Genomic DNA, 18554 nt, shown 5'->3' on the forward strand with positions numbered 1-18554 from the left:
CTTCAACAACCATCAAAGCTTGAAACAGGTTCAAAAACATGATGAACACTCCAAAGTGGTATAACACAGCTGGGCCAGTGGTGCAATGGATAACGCATTTGACTACAGATCAGAAGATTGTAGGTTCGATTCCTAGCTGGCTCGTTTAAGTTGCCGTGATCGTATAGTGGTTAGTACTCTGCGTTGTGGCCGCAGTAACCCTGGTTCGAAGCCGTGTCACGGCATTTTCATTTTATTTCTCACACATCCATTTCTTTACAATATTGAAGGTAAGGACAATTGAAGAAACTAAGCAGATTCTTTGAATGTGCTTGCACAATTTGTCTTTACTGCTTATTGTGAAGCTATCTTTCCATACTTTGAATCATTTCTTTGTGAATCATTTTCTTGAAATCTGGAAAGCTGACATAAATTCCTGAATACAGGAAACTCAAATGAATTGACTCTGAGCAAGTTCATCACAGGCTGAAAAGATCATTTTGCAGTCACAAAAAAAATTGTTTGTGAGATGTTTATGGGAAATAAGCCCTGCAGCAAGTGTACAGTCAACTCTCAAAATTTTATTCTGTATATACTTCAATAACCATCAAAGCTTGAAACAGGTTCAAAAACAGGATGAACACTCCAAGTGGCATAAGACAGCTTGGCCAGTGGCGCAATGAATAACGCGTCTGACTACGGATCAGCAGATTGTATGTTCGACTCCTACCTGGCTCGTTTAAGTTGCCGTGATCGTATAGTGGTTAGTACTCTGCGTTGTGGCCGCAGCAACCCCGGTTCGAATCCGGGTGATGGCATTTTAATTTTATTTCTCACACATCCATTTCTTTACAATATTGAAGGTAAGGACAATTGAAGAAACTAAGCAGATTCTTTGAATGTGCTTGCACAATTTGTCTTTACTGCTTATTGTGAAGCTATCTTTCCATACTTTGAATCATTTCTTGATCATTTCTTTGTGAATCGTTTTCTTGAAATCTGGAAAGCTGACATAAATTCCTGAATACAGGAAACTCAAATGAATGGACTCTGAGCAAGTTCATCACAGGATGAAAAGATTATTTTGCAGTCACAAAGAAAATTGTTTGTGAGATGTTTATGGGAAATAAGCCCTGCAGCAAGTGTACAGTCAACTCTAAAAATTTGATTCTGTATATACTTCAACAACCATCAAAGCTTGAAACAGGTTCAAAAACATGATGAACACTCCAAAGTGATATAAGACACCTGGGCCAGTGGCGCAATGGATAACGCGTCTGACTACGGATCAGAAGATTGTATGTTCGACTCCTACCTGGCTCGTTTAAGTTGCCGTGATCGTATAGTGGTTAGTACTCTGCGTTGTGGCCACAGCAACCCCGGTTCGAATCCGGGTCACGGCATTTTCATTTTATTTCTCACACATCCATTTCTTTACAATATTGAAGGTAAGGACAATTGAAGAAACTAAGCAGATTCTTTGAATGTGCTTGCACAATTTGTCTTTACAGCTTATTGTGAAGCTATCTTTCCATACTTTGAATCATTTCTTTGTGAATCATTTTCTTGAAATCTGGAAAGCTGACATAAATTCCTGAATACAGGAAACTCAAATGAATGGACTCTGAGCAAGTTCATCACAGGCTGAAAAGATTATTTTGCAGTCACAAAGAAAATTGTTTGTGAGATGTTTATGGGAAATAAGCCCTGCAGCAAGTGTACAGTCAACTCTGAAAATTTGATTCTGTATATACTTCAACAACCATCAAAGCTTGAAACAGGTTCAAAAACATGATGAACACTCCAAAGTGGTATAAGACAGCTGGGCCAGTGGCGCAATGGATAATGCGTCTGACTACGGATCAGAAGATTGTAGGTTCGACTCCTACCTGGCTCGTTTAAGTTGCCGTGATCGTATAGTGGTTAGTACTCTGCGTTGAGGCCGCAGCAACCCAGGTTCGAATCCGGGTCACGGCATTTTCATTTTATTTCTCACACATCCATTTCTTTACAATATTGAAGGTAAGGACAATTGAAGAAACTAAGCAGATTCTTTGAATGTGCTTGCACAATTTGTCTTTTCTGCTTATTGTGAAGCTATCTTTCCATACTTTGAATCATTTCTTGATCATTTCTTTGTGAATCGTTTTCTTGAAATCTGGAAAGCTGACATAAATTCCTGAATACAGGAAACTCAAATGAATGGACTCTGAGCAAGTTCATCACAGGCTGAAAAGATTATTTTGCAGTCACAAAGAAAATTGTTTGTGAGATGTTTATGGGAAATAAGCCCTGCAGCAAGTGTACAGTCAACTCTGAAAATTTGATTCTGTATATACTTCAACAACCATCAAAGCTTGAAACAGGTTCAAAAACATGATGAACACTCCAAAGTGGTATAAGACAGCTGGGCCAGTGGCGCAATGGATAATGCGTCTGACTACGGATCAGAAGATTGTAGGTTCGACTCCTACCTTGCTCGTTTAAGTTGCTGTGATCGTATAGTGGTTATTACTCTGCGTTGTGGCCGCAGCAACCCCGGTTTGAATCCAGGTCACAGCATTTTCATTTTATTTCTCACACATCCATTTCTTTACAATATTGGAGGTAAGGACAATTGAAGAAACTAAGCATATTCTTTGAATGTGCTTGCACAATTTGTCTTTACTGCTTATTGTGAAGCTATCTTTCCATACTTTGAATCATTTCTTGATCATTTCTTTGTGAATCATTTTCTTGAAATCTGGAAAGCTGACATAAATTCCTGAATACAGGAAACTCAAATGAATTGACTCTGAGCAAGTTCATCACAAGCTGAAAAGATCATTTTGCAGTCACAAAGAAAATTGTTTGTGAGATGTTTATGGGAAATAAGCCCTGCAGCAAGTGTACAGTCAACTCTCAAAATTTGATTCTGTATATACTTGAATAACCATCAAAGCTTGAAACAGGTTCAAAAACATGATGAACACTCCAAGTGGCATAAGACAGCTGGGCCAGTGGCGCAATGGATAAAGAGTCTGACTACGGATCAGCAGATTGTATTTTCGACTCCTACCTGGCTTGTTTAAGATGCCATGATCGTATAGTGGTTAGTACTCTGCGTTGTGGCTGCAGCAACCCCGGTTCGAATCCGGGTCACTGCATTTTCATTTTATTTCTCACACATCCATTTCTTTACAATATTGAAGGTAAGGACAATTGAAGAAACTAAGTAGATTCTTTGAATGTGCTTGCACAATTTGTCTTAACTGCTTATTGTGAAGCTATCTTTCCATACTTTGAATCATTTCTTGATCATTTCTTTGTGAATCATTTTCTTGAAATCTGGAAAGCTGACATAAATTCCTGAATACAGGAAACTCAAATGAATGGACTCTGAGCAACTTCATCACAGGCTGAAAAGATCATTTTGCAGTCACAAAGAAAATTGTTTGTGAGATGTTTATGGGAAATAAGCCCTGCAGCAAGTGTACAGTCAACTCTCAAAATTTGATTCTGTATATACTTGAATAACCATCAAAGCTTGAAACAGGTTCAAAAACATGATGAACACTCCAAGTGGCATAAGACAGCTGGCCAGTGGCGTAATGGATAACGCGTTTGACTACAGATCAGCAGATTGTAGGTTCGACTCCTACCTTGCTCGTTTAAGTTGCTGTGATCGTATAGTGGTTAGTACTCTGCGTTGTGGCCGCAGCAACCCCGGTTCGAATCCAGGTCACGGCATTTTCATTTTATTTCTCACACATCCATTTCTTTACAATATTGGAGGTAAGGACAATTGAAGAAACTAAGCATATTCTTTGAATGTGCTTGCACAATTTGTCTTTACTGCTTATTGTGAAGCTATCTTTCCATACTTTGAATCATTTCTTGATCATTTCTTTGTGAATCATTTTCTTGAAATCTGGAAAGCTGACATAAATTCCTGAATACAGGAAACTCAAATGAATTGACTCTGAGCAAGTTCATCACAGGCTGAAAAGATCATTTTGCAGTCACAAAGAAAATTGTTTGTGAGATGTTTATGGGAAATAAGCCCTGCAGCAAGTGTACAGTCAACTCTCAAAATTTGATTCTGTATATACTTGAATAACCATCAAAGCTTGAAACAGGTTCAAAAACATGATGAACACTCCAAATGGCATAAGACAGCTGGCCAGTGGCGCAATGGATAAAACATCTGACTACGGATCAGCAGATTGTAGGTTCGACTCCTACCTGACTCGTTTAAGTTGCCGTGATCGTATAGTGGTTAGTACTCTGGGTTGTGGCCGCAGCAACCCTGGGTCACGGCATTTTCATTTTATTTCTCACACATCCATTTCTTTACAATATTGAAGGTAAGGACAATTGAAGAAACTAAGCAGATTCTTTGAATGTGCTTGCACAATTTGTCTTTACTGCTTATTGTGAAGCTATCTTTCCATACTTTGAATCATTTCTTTGTGAATCATTTTCTTGAAATCTGGAAAGCTGACATAAATTCCTGAATACAGGAAACTCAAATGAATGGACTCTGAGCAAGTTCATCACAGGCTGAAAAGATCATTTTGCAGTCACAAACAAAATTGTTTGTGACATGTTTATGGGAAATAAGCCCTGCAGCAAGTGTACAGTCAACTCTCAAAATTTGATTCTGTATATACTCCAATAACCATCAAAGCTTGAAACAGGTTCAAAAACAGGATGAACACTCCAAGTGGCATAAGACAGCTGGGCCAGTGGCGCAATGAATAACACATCTGACTACGGATCAGCAGATTGTATGTTCGACTCCTACCTGGCTCGTTTAAGTTGCCGTGATCGTATAGTGGTTAGTACTCTGCGTTGTGGCCGCAGCAACCCTGGTTCGAATCCGGGTCACGGCATTTTCATTTTATTTCTCACACATCCATTTCTTTACAATATTGAAGGTAAGGACAATTGAAGAAACTAAGCAGATTCTTTGAATGTGCTTGCACAATTTGTCTTTACTGCTTATTGTGAAGCTATCTTTCCATACTTTGAATCATTTCTTGATCATTTCTTTGTGAATCGTTTTCTTGAAATCTGGAAAGCTGACATAAATTCCTGAATACAGGAAACTCAAATGAATTGACTCTGAGCAAGTTCATCACAGGCTGAAAAGATCATTTTGCAGTCACAAAGAAAATTGTTTGTGAGATGTTTATGGGAAATAAGCCCTGCAGCAAGTGTACAGTCAACTCTCAAAATTTGATTCTGTATATACTTCAATAACCATCAAAGCTTGAAACAGGTTCAAAAACATGATGAACACTCCAAAGTGGTATAAGACAGGTGGGCCAGTGGTGCAATGGATAACGCGTCTGACTACGGATCAGAAGATTGTAGGTTCGACTCCTACCTGGCTCGTTTAAGTTGTCGTGATCGTATAGTGGTTAGTACTCTGCGTTGTGGCCGCAGCAACCCCGGTTCGAATCTGGGTCACGGCATTTTCATTTTATTTCTCATACATCCATTTCTTTACAATATTGAAGGTAAGGACAATTGAAGAAACTAAGCAGATTCTTTGAATGTGCTTGCACAATTTGTCTTTACTGCTTATTGTGAAGCTATCTTTCCATACTTTGAATCATTTCTTGATCATTTCTTTGTGAATCGTTTTCTTGAAATCTGGAAAGCTGACATAAATTCCTGAATACAGGAAACTCAAATGAATGGACTCTGAGCAAGTTCATCACAGGCTGAAAAGATTTTTTTGCAGTCACAAAGAAAATTGTTTGTGAGATGTTTATGGGAAATAAGCCCTGCAGCAAGTGTACAGTCAACTCTGAAAATTTGATTCTGTATATACTTCAACAACCATCAAAGCTTGAAACAGGTTCAAAAACATGATGAACACTCCAAAGTGGTATAAGACAGCTGGGCCAGTGGCGCAATGGATAATGAGTCTGACTACGGATCAGAAGATTGTAGGTTCGACTCCTACCTGGCTCGTTTAAGTTGCCGTGATCGTATAGTGGTTAGTACTCTGCGTTGTGGCCGCAGCAACCCCGGTTCGAATCCGGGTCACGGCATTTTCATTTTATTTCTCACACATCCATTTCTTTACAATATTGAAGGTAAGGACAATTGAAGAAGCTAAGCAGATTCTTTGAATGTGCTTGCACAATTTGTCTTTACTGCTTATTGTGAAGCTATCTTTCCATACTTTGAATCATTTCTTGATCATTTCTTTGTGAATCATTTTCTTGAAATCTGGAAAGCTGACATAAATTCCTGAATACAGGAAACACAAATGAATTGACTCTGAGCAAGTTCATCACAGGCTGAAAAGATCATTTTGCAGTCACAAAGAAAATTGTTTGTGAGATGTTTATCAGCAGATTGTAGGTTCGACTCCTACCTGGCTCGTTTAAGTTGCCGTGATCGTATAGTGGTTAGTACTCTGGGTTGTGGCCGCAGCAACCCCGGGTCACGGCATTTTCATTTTATTTCTCACACATCCATTTCTTTACAATATTGAAGGTTAGGACAATTGAAGAAACTAAGCAGATTCTTTGAATGTGCTTGCACAATTTGTCTTTACTGCTTATTGTGAAGCTATCTTTCCATACTTTGAATCATTTCTTTGTGAATCATTTTCTTGAAATCTGGAAAGCTGACATAAATTCCAGAATACAGGAAACTCAAATGAATGGACTCTGAGCAAGTTCATCACAGGCTGAAAAGATCATTTTGCAGTCACAAAAAAAATTGTTTGTGAGATGTTTATGGGAAATAAGCCCTGCAGCAAGTGTACAGTCAACTCTCAAAATTTGATTCTGTATATACTTCAATAACCATCAAAGCTTGAAACAGGTTCAAAAACAGGATGAACACTCCAAGTGGCATAAGACAGCTGGGCCAGTGGCGCAATGAATAACGCATCTGACTACGGATCAGCAGATTGTATGTTCGACTCCTACCTGGCTCGTTTAAGTTGCCGTGATCTTTTAATGGTTAGTACTCTGCGTTGTGGCCGCAGCAACCCCGGTTCGAATCCGGGTCACGGCATTTTCATTTTATTTCTCACACATCCATTTCTTTACAATATTGAAGGTAAGGACAATTGAAGAAACTAAGCAGATTCTTTGAATGTGCTTGCACAATTTGTCTTTACTGCTTATTGTGAAGCTATCTTTCCATACTTTGAATCATTTCTTGATCATTTCTTTGTGAATCGTTTTCTTGAAATCTGGAAAGCTGACATAAATTCCTGAATACAGGAAACTCAAATGAATTGACTCTGAGCAAGTTCATCACAGGCTGAAAAGATCATTTTGCAGTCACAAAGAAAATTGTTTGTGAGATGTTTATGGGAAATAAGCCCTGCAGCAAGTGTACAGTCAACTCTCAAAATTTGATTCTGTATATACTTCAATAACCATCAAAGCTTGAAACAGGTTCAAAAACATGATGAACACTCCAAAGTGGTATAAGACAGGTGGGCCAGTGGCGCAATGGATAATGCGTCTTACTACAGATCAGAAGATTGTAGGTTCGACTCCTACCTGGCTCGTTTAAGTTGCCGTGATCGTATAGTGGTTAGTACTCTGCGTTGTGGCCGCAGCAACCCCGGTTCGAATCCGGGTCACGGCATTTTCATTTTATTTCTCACACATCCATTTCTTTACAATATTGAAGGTAAGGACAATTGAAGAAACTAAGCAGATTCTTTGAATGTGCTTGCACAATTTGTCTTTACTGCTTATTGTGAAGCTATCTTTCCATACTTTGAATCATTTCTTGTGAATCATTTTCTTGAAATCTGGAAAGCTGACATAAATTCCTGAATACAGGAAACTCAAATGAATGGACTCTGAGCAAGTTCATCACATGCTGAAAAGATTATTTTGTTGTCACAAAGAAAATTGTTTGTGAGATGTTTATGGGAAATAAGCCCTGCAGCAAGTGTACAGTCAACTCTGAAAATTTGATTCTGTATATACTTCAACAACCATCAAATCTTGAAACAGGTTCAAAAACATGATGAACACTCCAAAGTGGTTTAAGACAGCTGGGCCAGTGGCGCAATGGATAACGCGTCTGACTACGGATCAGAAGATTGTAGGTTCGACTCCTACCTGGCTCGTTTAAGTTGCCGTGATCGTATAGTGGTTAGTACTCTGCGTTGTGGCCGCAGAAACCCCGGTTCGAATCCGGGTCACGGCATTTTCATTTTATTTCTGACACATCCATTTCTTTACAATATTGAAGGTAAGGACAATTGAAGAAACTAAGCAGATTCTTTGAATGTGCTTGCACAATTTGTCTTTACTGCTTATTGTGAAGCTATCTTTCCATACTTTGAATCATTTCTTTGTGAATCATTTTCTTGAAATCTGGAAAGCTGACATAAATTCCTGAATACAGGAAACTCAAATGAATTGACTCTGAGCAAGTTCATCACAGGCTGAAAAGATCATTTTGCAGTCACAAAAAAAATTGTTTGTGAGATGTTTATGGGAAATAAGCCCTGCAGCAAGTGTACAGTCAACTCTCAAAATTTTATTCTGTATATACTTCAATAACCATCAAAGCTTGAAACAGGTTCAAAAACAGGATGAACACTCCAAGTGGCATAAGACAGCTTGGCCAGTGGCGCAATGAATAACGCGTCTGACTACGGATCAGCAGATTGTATGTTCGACTCCTACCTGGCTCGTTTAAGTTGCCGTGATCGTATAGTGGTTAGTACTCTGCGTTGTGGCCGCAGCAACCCCGGTTCGAATCCGGGTGATGGCATTTTAATTTTATTTCTCACACATCCATTTCTTTACAATATTGAAGGTAAGGACAATTGAAGAAACTAAGCAGATTCTTTGAATGTGCTTGCACAATTTGTCTTTACTGCTTATTGTGAAGCTATCTTTCCATACTTTGAATCATTTCTTGATCATTTCTTTGTGAATCGTTTTCTTGAAATCTGGAAAGCTGACATAAATTCCTGAATACAGGAAACTCAAATGAATGGACTCTGAGCAAGTTCATCACAGGATGAAAAGATTATTTTGCAGTCACAAAGAAAATTGTTTGTGAGATGTTTATGGGAAATAAGCCCTGCAGCAAGTGTACAGTCAACTCTAAAAATTTGATTCTGTATATACTTCAACAACCATCAAAGCTTGAAACAGGTTCAAAAACATGATGAACACTCCAAAGTGATATAAGACACCTGGGCCAGTGGCGCAATGGATAACGCGTCTGACTACGGATCAGAAGATTGTATGTTCGACTCCTACCTGGCTCGTTTAAGTTGCCGTGATCGTATAGTGGTTAGTACTCTGCGTTGTGGCCACAGCAACCCCGGTTCGAATCCGGGTCACGGCATTTTCATTTTATTTCTCACACATCCATTTCTTTACAATATTGAAGGTAAGGACAATTGAAGAAACTAAGCAGATTCTTTGAATGTGCTTGCACAATTTGTCTTTACAGCTTATTGTGAAGCTATCTTTCCATACTTTGAATCATTTCTTTGTGAATCATTTTCTTGAAATCTGGAAAGCTGACATAAATTCCTGAATACAGGAAACTCAAATGAATGGACTCTGAGCAAGTTCATCACAGGCTGAAAAGATTATTTTGCAGTCACAAAGAAAATTGTTTGTGAGATGTTTATGGGAAATAAGCCCTGCAGCAAGTGTACAGTCAACTCTGAAAATTTGATTCTGTATATACTTCAACAACCATCAAAGCTTGAAACAGGTTCAAAAACATGATGAACACTCCAAAGTGGTATAAGACAGCTGGGCCAGTGGCGCAATGGATAATGCGTCTGACTACGGATCAGAAGATTGTAGGTTCGACTCCTACCTGGCTCGTTTAAGTTACCGTGATCGTATAGTGGTTAGTACTCTGCGTTGTGGCCGCAGCAACCCCGGTTCGAATCCGGGTCACGGCATTTTCATTTTATTTCTCACACATCCATTTCTTTACAATATTGAAGGTAAGGACAATTGAAGAAACTAAGCAGATTCTTTGAATGTGCTTGCACAATTTGTCTTTACTGCTTATTGTGAAGCTATCTTTCCATACTTTGAATCATTTCTTGATCATTTCTTTGTGAATCATTTTCTTGAAATCTGGAAAGCTGACATAAATTCCTGAATACAGGAAACACAAATGAATTGACTCTGAGCAAGTTCATCACAGGCTGAAAAGATCATTTTGCAGTCACAAAGAAAATTGTTTGTGAGATGTTTATCAGCAGATTGTAGGTTCGACTCCTACCTGGCTCGTTTAAGTTGCCGTGATCGTATAGTGGTTAGTACTCTGGGTTGTGGCCGCAGCAACCCCGGGTCACGGCATTTTCATTTTATTTCTCACACATCCATTTCTTTACAATATTGAAGGTTAGGACAATTGAAGAAACTAAGCAGATTCTTTGAATGTGCTTGCACAATTTGTCTTTACTGCTTATTGTGAAGCTATCTTTCCATACTTTGAATCATTTCTTTGTGAATCATTTTCTTGAAATCTGGAAAGCTGACATAAATTCCAGAATACAGGAAACTCAAATGAATGGACTCTGAGCAAGTTCATCACAGGCTGAAAAGATCATTTTGCAGTCACAAAAAAAATTGTTTGTGAGATGTTTATGGGAAATAAGCCCTGCAGCAAGTGTACAGTCAACTCTCAAAATTTGATTCTGTATATACTTCAATAACCATCAAAGCTTGAAACAGGTTCAAAAACAGGATGAACACTCCAAGTGGCATAAAACAGCTGGGCCAGTGGCGCAATGAATAACGCATCTGACTACGGATCAGCAGATTGTATGTTCGACTCCTACCTGGCTCGTTTAAGTTGCCGTGATCTTTTAATGGTTAGTACTCTGCGTTGTGGCCGCAGCAACCCCGGTTCGAATCCGGGTCACGGCATTTTCATTTTATTTCTCACACATCCATTTCTTTACAATATTGAAGGTAAGGACAATTGAAGAAACTAAGCAGATTCTTTGAATGTGCTTGCACAATTTGTCTTTACTGCTTATTGTGAAGCTATCTTTCCATACTTTGAATCATTTCTTGATCATTTCTTTGTGAATCGTTTTCTTGAAATCTGGAAAGCTGACATAAATTCCTGAATACAGGAAACTCAAATGAATTGACTCTGAGCAAGTTCATCACAGGCTGAAAAGATCATTTTGCAGTCACAAAGAAAATTGTTTGTGAGATGTTTATGGGAAATAAGCCCTGCAGCAAGTGTACAGTCAACTCTCAAAATTTGATTCTGTATATACTTCAATAACCATCAAAGCTTGAAACAGGTTCAAAAACATGATGAACACTCCAAGTGGCATAAGACAGCTGGGCCAGTGGCGCAATGAATAACGCGTCTGACTATGGATCAGCAGATTGTATGTTCGACTCCTAGCTGGCTCGTTTAAGTTGCCGTGATCGTATAGTGGTTAGTACTCTGCGTTGTGGCCGCAGCAACCCCGGTTCGAATCCGGGTGATGGCATTTTAATTTTATTTCTCACACATCCATTTCTTTACAATATTGAAGGTAAGGACAATTGAAGAAACTAAGCAGATTCTTTGAATGTGCTTGCACAATTTGTCTTTACTGCTTATTGTGAAGCTATCTTTCCATACTTTGAATCATTTCTTGATCATTTCTTTGTGAATCGTTTTCTTGAAATCTGGAAAGCTGACATAAATTCCTGAATACAGGAAACTCAAATGAATGGACTCTGAGCAAGTTCATCACAGGATGAAAAGATTATTTTGCAGTCACAAAGAAAATTGTTTGTGAGATGTTTATGGGAAATAAGCCCTGCAGCAAGTGTACAGTCAACTCTAAAAATTTGATTCTGTATATACTTCAACAACCATCAAAGCTTGAAACAGGTTCAAAAACATGATGAACACTCCAAAGTGATATAAGACACCTGGGCCAGTGGCGCAATGGATAACGCGTCTGACTACGGATCAGAAGATTGTAGGTTCGACTCCTACCTGGCTCGTTTAAGTTGCCGTGATCGTATAGTGGTTAGTACTCTGCGTTGTGGCCGCAGCAACCCCGGTTCGAATCCGGGTCACGGAATTTTCATTTTATTTCTCACACATCCATTTCTTTACAATATTGAAGGTAAGGACAATTGAAGAAACTAAGCAGATTCTTTGAATGTACTTGCACAATTTGTCTTTACTGCTTATTGTGAAGCTATCTTTCCATACTTTGAATCATTTCTTTGTGAATCATTTTCTTGAAATCTGGAAAGCTGACATAAATTCCTCAATACAGGAAACTCAAATGAATGGACTCTGAGCAAGTTCATCACAGGCTGAAAAGATCATTTTGCAGTCACAAAAAAAATTGTTTGTGAGATGTTTATGGGAAATAAGCCCTGCAGCAAGTGTACAGTCAACTCTCAAAATTTGATTCTGTATATACTTCAATAACCATCAAAGCTTGAAACAGGTTCAAAAACAGGATGAACACTCCAAGTGGCATAAGACAGCTGGGCCAGTGGCGTAATGAATAACGCGTCTGACTACGGATCAGCAGATTGTATGTTCGACTCCTACCTGGCTCGTTTAAGTTGCCGTGATCGTATAGCGGTTAGTACTCTGCGTTGTGGCCGCAGCAACCCCGGTTCGAATCCGGGTCACGGCATTTTCATTTTATTTCTCACACATCCATTTCTTTACAATATTGAAGGTAAGGACAATTGAAGAAACTAAGCAGATTCTTTGAATGTGCTTGCACAATTTGTCTTTACTGCTTATTGTGAAGCTATCTTTCCATACTTTTAATTATTTCTTTGTGAATTATTTTCTTGAAATCTGGAAAGCTGACATAAATTCCTGAATACAGGAAACTCAAATGAATGGACTCTGAGCAAGTTCATCACAGGCTTAAAAGATCATTTTGCAGTCACAAAAAAAATAGTTTGTGAGATGTTTATGGGAAATAAGCCCTGCAGCAAGTGTACAGTCAACTCTCAAAATTTGATTCTGTATATACTTCAATAACCATCAAAGCTTGAAACAGGTTCAAAAACAGGATGAACACTCCAAGTGGCATAAGACAGCTGGGCCAGTGGCGCAATGGATAACGCGTCTGACTACGGATCAGCAGATTGTATGTTCGACTCCTAACTGGCTCGTTTAAGTTGCCGTGATCGTATAGTGGTTAGTACTCTGCGTTGTGGCCGCAGCAACCCCGGTTCGAACCCGGGTCACAGCATTTTCATTTTATTTCTCACACATCCATTTCTTTACAATATTGAAGGTAAGGACAATTGAAGAAACTAAGCAGATTCTTTGAATGTGCTTGCACAATTTGTCTTTACTGCTTATTGTGAAGTTATTTTTCCATACTTTGAATCATTTCTTGATCATTTCTTTGTGAATCGTTTTCTTGAAATCTGGAAAGCTGACATAAATTCCTGAATACAGGAAACTCAAATGAATGGACTCTGAGCAAGTTCATCACAGGCTGAAAAGATTATTTTGCAGTCACAAAGAAAATTGTTTGTGAGATGTTTATGGGAAATAAGCCCTGCAGCAAGTGTACAGTCAACTCTGAAAATTTGATTCTGTATATACTTCAACAACCATCAAAGCTTGAAACAGGTTCAAAAACATGATGAACACTCCAAAGTAGTATAAGTCAGCTGGGCCAGTGGTGCAATGGATAACGCGTCTGACTACAGATCAGAAGATTGTAGGTTCGACTCCTACCTGGCTCGTTTAAGTTGTCGTGATCGTATAGTGGTTAGTACTCTGCGTTGCGGCCGCAGCAACCCCGGTTCGAATCCGGGTCACGGCATTTTCATTTTATTTCTCACACATCCATTTCTTTACAATATTGAAGGTAAGGACAATTGAAGAAACTAAGCAGATTCTTTGAATGTGCTTGCACAATTTGTCTTTACTGCTTATTGTGAAGCTATCTTTCCATACTTTGAATCATTTCTTTGTGAATCATTTTCTTGAAATCTGGAAAGCTGACATAAATTCCTGAATACAGGAAACTCAAATGAATGGACTCTGAGCAAGTTCATCACAGGCTGAAAAGATTATTTTGCAGTCACAAAGAAAATTGTTTGTGAGATGTTTATGGGAAATAAGCCCTGCAGCAAGTGTACAGTCAACTCTGAAAATTTGATTCTGTATATACTTCAACAACCATCAAAGCTTGAAACAGGTTCAAAAACATGATGAACACTCCAAAGTGGTATAAGACAGCTGGGCCAGTGGCGCAATGGATAATGCGTCTGACTACGGATCAGAAGATTGTAGGTTCGACTCCTACCTGGCTCGTTTAAGTTGCCGTGATCGTATAGTGGTTAGTACTCTGCGTTGTGGCCGCAGCAACCCCGGTTCGAATCCGGGTCACGGCATTTTCATTTTATTTCTCACACATCCATTTCTTTACAATATTGAAGGTAAGGACAATTGAAGAAACTAAGCAGATTCTTTGAATGTGCTTGCACAATTTGTCTTTACTGCTTATTGTGAAGCTATCTTTCCATACTTTGAATCATTTCTTGATCATTTCTTTGTGAATCATTTTCTTGAAATCTGGAAAGCTGACATAAATTCCTGAATACAGGAAACACAAATGAATTGACTCTGAGCAAGTTCATCACAGGCTGAAAAGATCATTTTGCAGTCACAAAGAAAATTGTTTGTGAGATGTTTATCAGCAGATTGTAGGTTCGACTCCTACCTGGCTCGTTTAAGTTGCCGTGATCGTATAGTGGTTAGTACTCTGGGTTGTGGCCGCAGCAACCCCGGGTCACGGCATTTTCATTTTATTTCTCACACATCCATTTCTTTACAATATTGAAGGTTAGGACAATTGAAGAAACTAAGCAGATTCTTTGAATGTGCTTGCACAATTTGTCTTTACTGCTTATTGTGAAGCTATCTTTCCATACTTTGAATCATTTCTTTGTGAATCATTTTCTTGAAATCTGGAAAGCTGACATAAATTCCAGAATACAGGAAACTCAAATGAATGGACTCTGAGCAAGTTCATCACAGGCTGAAAAGATCATTTTGCAGTCACAAAAAAAATTGTTTGTGAGATGTTTATGGGAAATAAGCCCTGCAGCAAGTGTACAGTCAACTCTCAAAATTTGATTCTGTATATACTTCAATAACCATCAAAGCTTGAAACAGGTTCAAAAACAGGATGAACACTCCAAGTGGCATAAAACAGCTGGGCCAGTGGCGCAATGAATAACGCATCTGACTACGGATCAGCAGATTGTATGTTCGACTCCTACCTGGCTTGTTTAAGTTGCCGTGATCTTTTAATGGTTAGTACTCTGCGTTGTGGCCGCAGCAACCCCGGTTCGAATCCGGGTCACGGCATTTTCATTTTATTTCTCACACATCCATTTCTTTACAATATTGAAGGTAAGGACAATTGAAGAAACTAAGCAGATTCTTTGAATGTGCTTGCACAATTTGTCTTTACTGCTTATTGTGAAGCTATCTTTCCATACTTTGAATCATTTCTTGATCATTTCTTTGTGAATCGTTTTCTTGAAATCTGGAAAGCTGACATAAATTCCTGAATACAGGAAACTCAAATGAATTGACTCTGAGCAAGTTCATCACAGGCTGAAAAGATCATTTTGCAGTCACAAAGAAAATTGTTTGTGAGATGTTTATGGGAAATAAGCCCTGCAGCAAGTGTACAGTCAACTCTCAAAATTTGATTCTGTATATACTTCAATAACCATCAAAGCTTGAAACAGGTTCAAAAACATGATGAACACTCCAAGTGGCATAAGACAGCTGGGCCAGTGGCGCAATGAATAACGCGTCTGACTATGGATCAGCAGATTGTATGTTCGACTCCTAGCTGGCTCGTTTAAGTTGCCGTGATCGTATAGTGGTTAGTACTCTGCGTTGTGGCCGCAGCAACCCCGGTTCGAATCCGGGTGATGGCATTTTAATTTTATTTCTCACACATCCATTTCTTTACAATATTGAAGGTAAGGACAATTGAAGAAACTAAGCAGATTCTTTGAATGTGCTTGCACAATTTGTCTTTACTGCTTATTGTGAAGCTATCTTTCCATACTTTGAATCATTTCTTGATCATTTCTTTGTGAATCGTTTTCTTGAAATCTGGAAAGCTGACATAAATTCCTGAATACAGGAAACTCAAATGAATGGACTCTGAGCAAGTTCATCACAGGATGAAAAGATTATTTTGCAGTCACAAAGAAAATTGTTTGTGAGATGTTTATGGGAAATAAGCCCTGCAGCAAGTGTACAGTCAACTCTAAAAATTTGATTCTGTATATACTTCAACAACCATCAAAGCTTGAAACAGGTTCAAAAACATGATGAACACTCCAAAGTGATATAAGACACCTGGGCCAGTGGCGCAATGGATAACGCGTCTGACTACGGATCAGAAGATTGTAGGTTCGACTCCTACCTGGCTCGTTTAAGTTGCCGTGATCGTATAGTGGTTAGTACTCTGCGTTGTGGCCGCAGCAACCCCGGTTCGAATCCGGGTCACGGAATTTTCATTTTATTTCTCACACATCCATTTCTTTACAATATTGAAGGTAAGGACAATTGAAGAAACTAAGCAGATTCTTTGAATGTACTTGCACAATTTGTCTTTACTGCTTATTGTGAAGCTATCTTTCCATACTTTGAATCATTTCTTTGTGAATCATTTTCTTGAAATCTGGAAAGCTGACATAAATTCCTCAATACAGGAAACTCAAATGAATGGACTCTGAGCAAGTTCATCACAGGCTGAAAAGATCATTTTGCAGTCACAAAAAAAATTGTTTGTGAGATGTTTATGGGAAATAAGCCCTGCAGCAAGTGTACAGTCAACTCTCAAAATTTGATTCTGTATATACTTCAATAACCATCAAAGCTTGAAACAGGTTCAAAAACAGGATGAACACTCCAAGTGGCATAAGACAGCTGGGCCAGTGGCGTAATGAATAACGCGTCTGACTACGGATCAGCAGATTGTATGTTCGACTCCTACCTGGCTCGTTTAAGTTGCCGTGATCGTATAGCGGTTAGTACTCTGCGTTGTGGCCGCAGCAACCCCGGTTCGAATCCGGGTCACGGCATTTTCATTTTATTTCTCACACATCCATTTCTTTACAATATTGAAGGTAAGGACAATTGAAGAAACTAAGCAGATTCTTTGAATGTGCTTGCACAATTTGTCTTTACTGCTTATTGTGAAGCTATCTTTCCATACTTTTAATTATTTCTTTGTGAATTATTTTCTTGAAATCTGGAAAGCTGACATAAATTCCTGAATACAGGAAACTCAAATGAATGGACTCTGAGCAAGTTCATCACAGGCTTAAAAGATCATTTTGCAGTCACAAAAAAAATAGTTTGTGAGATGTTTATGGGAAATAAGCCCTGCAGCAAGTGTACAGTCAACTCTCAAAATTTGATTCTGTATATACTTCAATAACCATCAAAGCTTGAAACAGGTTCAAAAACAGGATGAACACTCCAAGTGGCATAAGACAGCTGGGCCAGTGGCGCAATGGATAACGCGTCTGACTACGGATCAGCAGATTGTATGTTCGACTCCTAACTGGCTCGTTTAAGTTGCCGTGATCGTATAGTGGTTAGTACTCTGCGTTGTGGCCGCAGCAACCCCGGTTCGAATCCGGGTCACAGCATTTTCATTTTATTTCTCACACATCCATTTCTTTACAATATTGAAGGTAAGGACAATTGAAGAAACTAAGCAGATTCTTTGAATGTGCTTGCACAATTTGTCTTTACTGCTTATTGTGAAGCTATCTTTCCATACTTTGAATCATTTCTTTGTGAATCATTTTCTTGAAATCTGGAAAGCTGACATAAATTCCTGAATACAGGAAACTCAAATGAATGGACTCTGAGCAAGTTCATCACAGGCTGAAAAGATTATTTTGCAGTCACAAAGAAAATTGTTTGTGAGATGTTTATGGGAAATAAGCCCTGCAGCAAGTGTACAGTCAACTCTGAAAATTTGATTCTGTATATACTTCAACAACCATCAAAGCTTGAAACAGGTTCAAAAACATGATGAACACTCCAAAGTGGTATAAGACAGCTGGGCCAGTGGCGCAATGGATAATGCGTCTGACTACGGATCAGAAGATTGTAGGTTCGACTCCTACCTGGCTCGTTTAAGTTGCCGTGATCGTATAGTGGTTAGTACTCTGCGTTGTGGCCGCAGCAACCCCGGTTCGAATCCGGGTCACGGCATTTTCATTTTATTTCTCACACATCCATTTCTTTACAATATTGAAGGTAAGGACAATTGAAGAAACTAAGCAGATTCTTTGAATGTGCTTGCACAATTTGTCTTTACTGCTTATTGTGAAGCTATCTTTCCATACTTTGAATCATTTCTTGATCATTTCTTTGTGAATCATTTTCTTGAAATCTGGAAAGCTGACATAAATTCCTGAATACAGGAAACACAAATGAATTGACTCTGAGCAAGTTCATCACAGGCTGAAAAGATCATTTTGCAGTCACAAAGAAAATTGTTTGTGAGATGTTTATCAGCAGATTGTAGGTTCGACTCCTACCTGGCTCGTTTA

General features: G+C 38.8%; 20 non-coding genes across 20 annotated transcripts; all 20 read left to right on the top strand.

Annotated features, from left to right (window-relative positions):
- Positions 1 to 1229: 1229 nt before the first annotated feature.
- TRNAR-ACG (transfer RNA arginine (anticodon ACG)) lies at positions 1230 to 1302 on the top strand. Its single transcript has one exon. It is a non-coding gene; the product is annotated as a tRNA-Arg (tRNA).
- Positions 1303 to 1803: 501 nt separating this feature from the next.
- Positions 1804 to 1876, top strand: TRNAR-ACG (transfer RNA arginine (anticodon ACG)). Its single transcript has one exon. It is a non-coding gene; the product is annotated as a tRNA-Arg (tRNA).
- Positions 1877 to 4781: 2905 nt separating this feature from the next.
- On the top strand, positions 4782 to 4853 carry TRNAH-GUG (transfer RNA histidin (anticodon GUG)). The gene has a single exon. It is a non-coding gene; the product is annotated as a tRNA-His (tRNA).
- A 432-nt stretch (positions 4854 to 5285) lies between these two features.
- Positions 5286 to 5358, top strand: TRNAR-ACG (transfer RNA arginine (anticodon ACG)). Its single transcript has one exon. It is a non-coding gene; the product is annotated as a tRNA-Arg (tRNA).
- A 593-nt stretch (positions 5359 to 5951) lies between these two features.
- On the top strand, positions 5952 to 6023 carry TRNAH-GUG (transfer RNA histidin (anticodon GUG)). Its single transcript has one exon. It is a non-coding gene; the product is annotated as a tRNA-His (tRNA).
- A 1492-nt stretch (positions 6024 to 7515) lies between these two features.
- TRNAH-GUG (transfer RNA histidin (anticodon GUG)) lies at positions 7516 to 7587 on the top strand. The gene has a single exon. It is a non-coding gene; the product is annotated as a tRNA-His (tRNA).
- Positions 7588 to 8007: 420 nt separating this feature from the next.
- TRNAR-ACG (transfer RNA arginine (anticodon ACG)) lies at positions 8008 to 8080 on the top strand. The gene has a single exon. It is a non-coding gene; the product is annotated as a tRNA-Arg (tRNA).
- An 8-nt stretch (positions 8081 to 8088) lies between these two features.
- Positions 8089 to 8160, top strand: TRNAH-GUG (transfer RNA histidin (anticodon GUG)). Its single transcript has one exon. It is a non-coding gene; the product is annotated as a tRNA-His (tRNA).
- A 1005-nt stretch (positions 8161 to 9165) lies between these two features.
- On the top strand, positions 9166 to 9238 carry TRNAR-ACG (transfer RNA arginine (anticodon ACG)). Its single transcript has one exon. It is a non-coding gene; the product is annotated as a tRNA-Arg (tRNA).
- Positions 9239 to 9739: 501 nt separating this feature from the next.
- Positions 9740 to 9812, top strand: TRNAR-ACG (transfer RNA arginine (anticodon ACG)). The gene has a single exon. It is a non-coding gene; the product is annotated as a tRNA-Arg (tRNA).
- Positions 9813 to 11887: 2075 nt separating this feature from the next.
- TRNAR-ACG (transfer RNA arginine (anticodon ACG)) lies at positions 11888 to 11960 on the top strand. Its single transcript has one exon. It is a non-coding gene; the product is annotated as a tRNA-Arg (tRNA).
- A 581-nt stretch (positions 11961 to 12541) lies between these two features.
- Positions 12542 to 12613, top strand: TRNAH-GUG (transfer RNA histidin (anticodon GUG)). The gene has a single exon. It is a non-coding gene; the product is annotated as a tRNA-His (tRNA).
- A 1005-nt stretch (positions 12614 to 13618) lies between these two features.
- On the top strand, positions 13619 to 13691 carry TRNAC-ACA (transfer RNA cysteine (anticodon ACA)). The gene has a single exon. It is a non-coding gene; the product is annotated as a tRNA-Cys (tRNA).
- An 8-nt stretch (positions 13692 to 13699) lies between these two features.
- TRNAR-GCG (transfer RNA arginine (anticodon GCG)) lies at positions 13700 to 13771 on the top strand. The gene has a single exon. It is a non-coding gene; the product is annotated as a tRNA-Arg (tRNA).
- A 421-nt stretch (positions 13772 to 14192) lies between these two features.
- TRNAR-ACG (transfer RNA arginine (anticodon ACG)) lies at positions 14193 to 14265 on the top strand. The gene has a single exon. It is a non-coding gene; the product is annotated as a tRNA-Arg (tRNA).
- An 8-nt stretch (positions 14266 to 14273) lies between these two features.
- On the top strand, positions 14274 to 14345 carry TRNAH-GUG (transfer RNA histidin (anticodon GUG)). Its single transcript has one exon. It is a non-coding gene; the product is annotated as a tRNA-His (tRNA).
- Positions 14346 to 16340: 1995 nt separating this feature from the next.
- Positions 16341 to 16413, top strand: TRNAR-ACG (transfer RNA arginine (anticodon ACG)). Its single transcript has one exon. It is a non-coding gene; the product is annotated as a tRNA-Arg (tRNA).
- Positions 16414 to 16994: 581 nt separating this feature from the next.
- Positions 16995 to 17066, top strand: TRNAH-GUG (transfer RNA histidin (anticodon GUG)). The gene has a single exon. It is a non-coding gene; the product is annotated as a tRNA-His (tRNA).
- A 994-nt stretch (positions 17067 to 18060) lies between these two features.
- On the top strand, positions 18061 to 18133 carry TRNAR-ACG (transfer RNA arginine (anticodon ACG)). Its single transcript has one exon. It is a non-coding gene; the product is annotated as a tRNA-Arg (tRNA).
- Positions 18134 to 18141: 8 nt separating this feature from the next.
- On the top strand, positions 18142 to 18213 carry TRNAH-GUG (transfer RNA histidin (anticodon GUG)). Its single transcript has one exon. It is a non-coding gene; the product is annotated as a tRNA-His (tRNA).
- Positions 18214 to 18554: the final 341 nt, after the last annotated feature.

The sequence above is a fragment of the Pseudophryne corroboree genome, chromosome 6 (genome assembly GCF_028390025.1).
Source record: "Pseudophryne corroboree isolate aPseCor3 chromosome 6, aPseCor3.hap2, whole genome shotgun sequence".
Lineage (NCBI taxonomy): Eukaryota > Metazoa > Chordata > Amphibia > Anura > Myobatrachidae > Pseudophryne > Pseudophryne corroboree.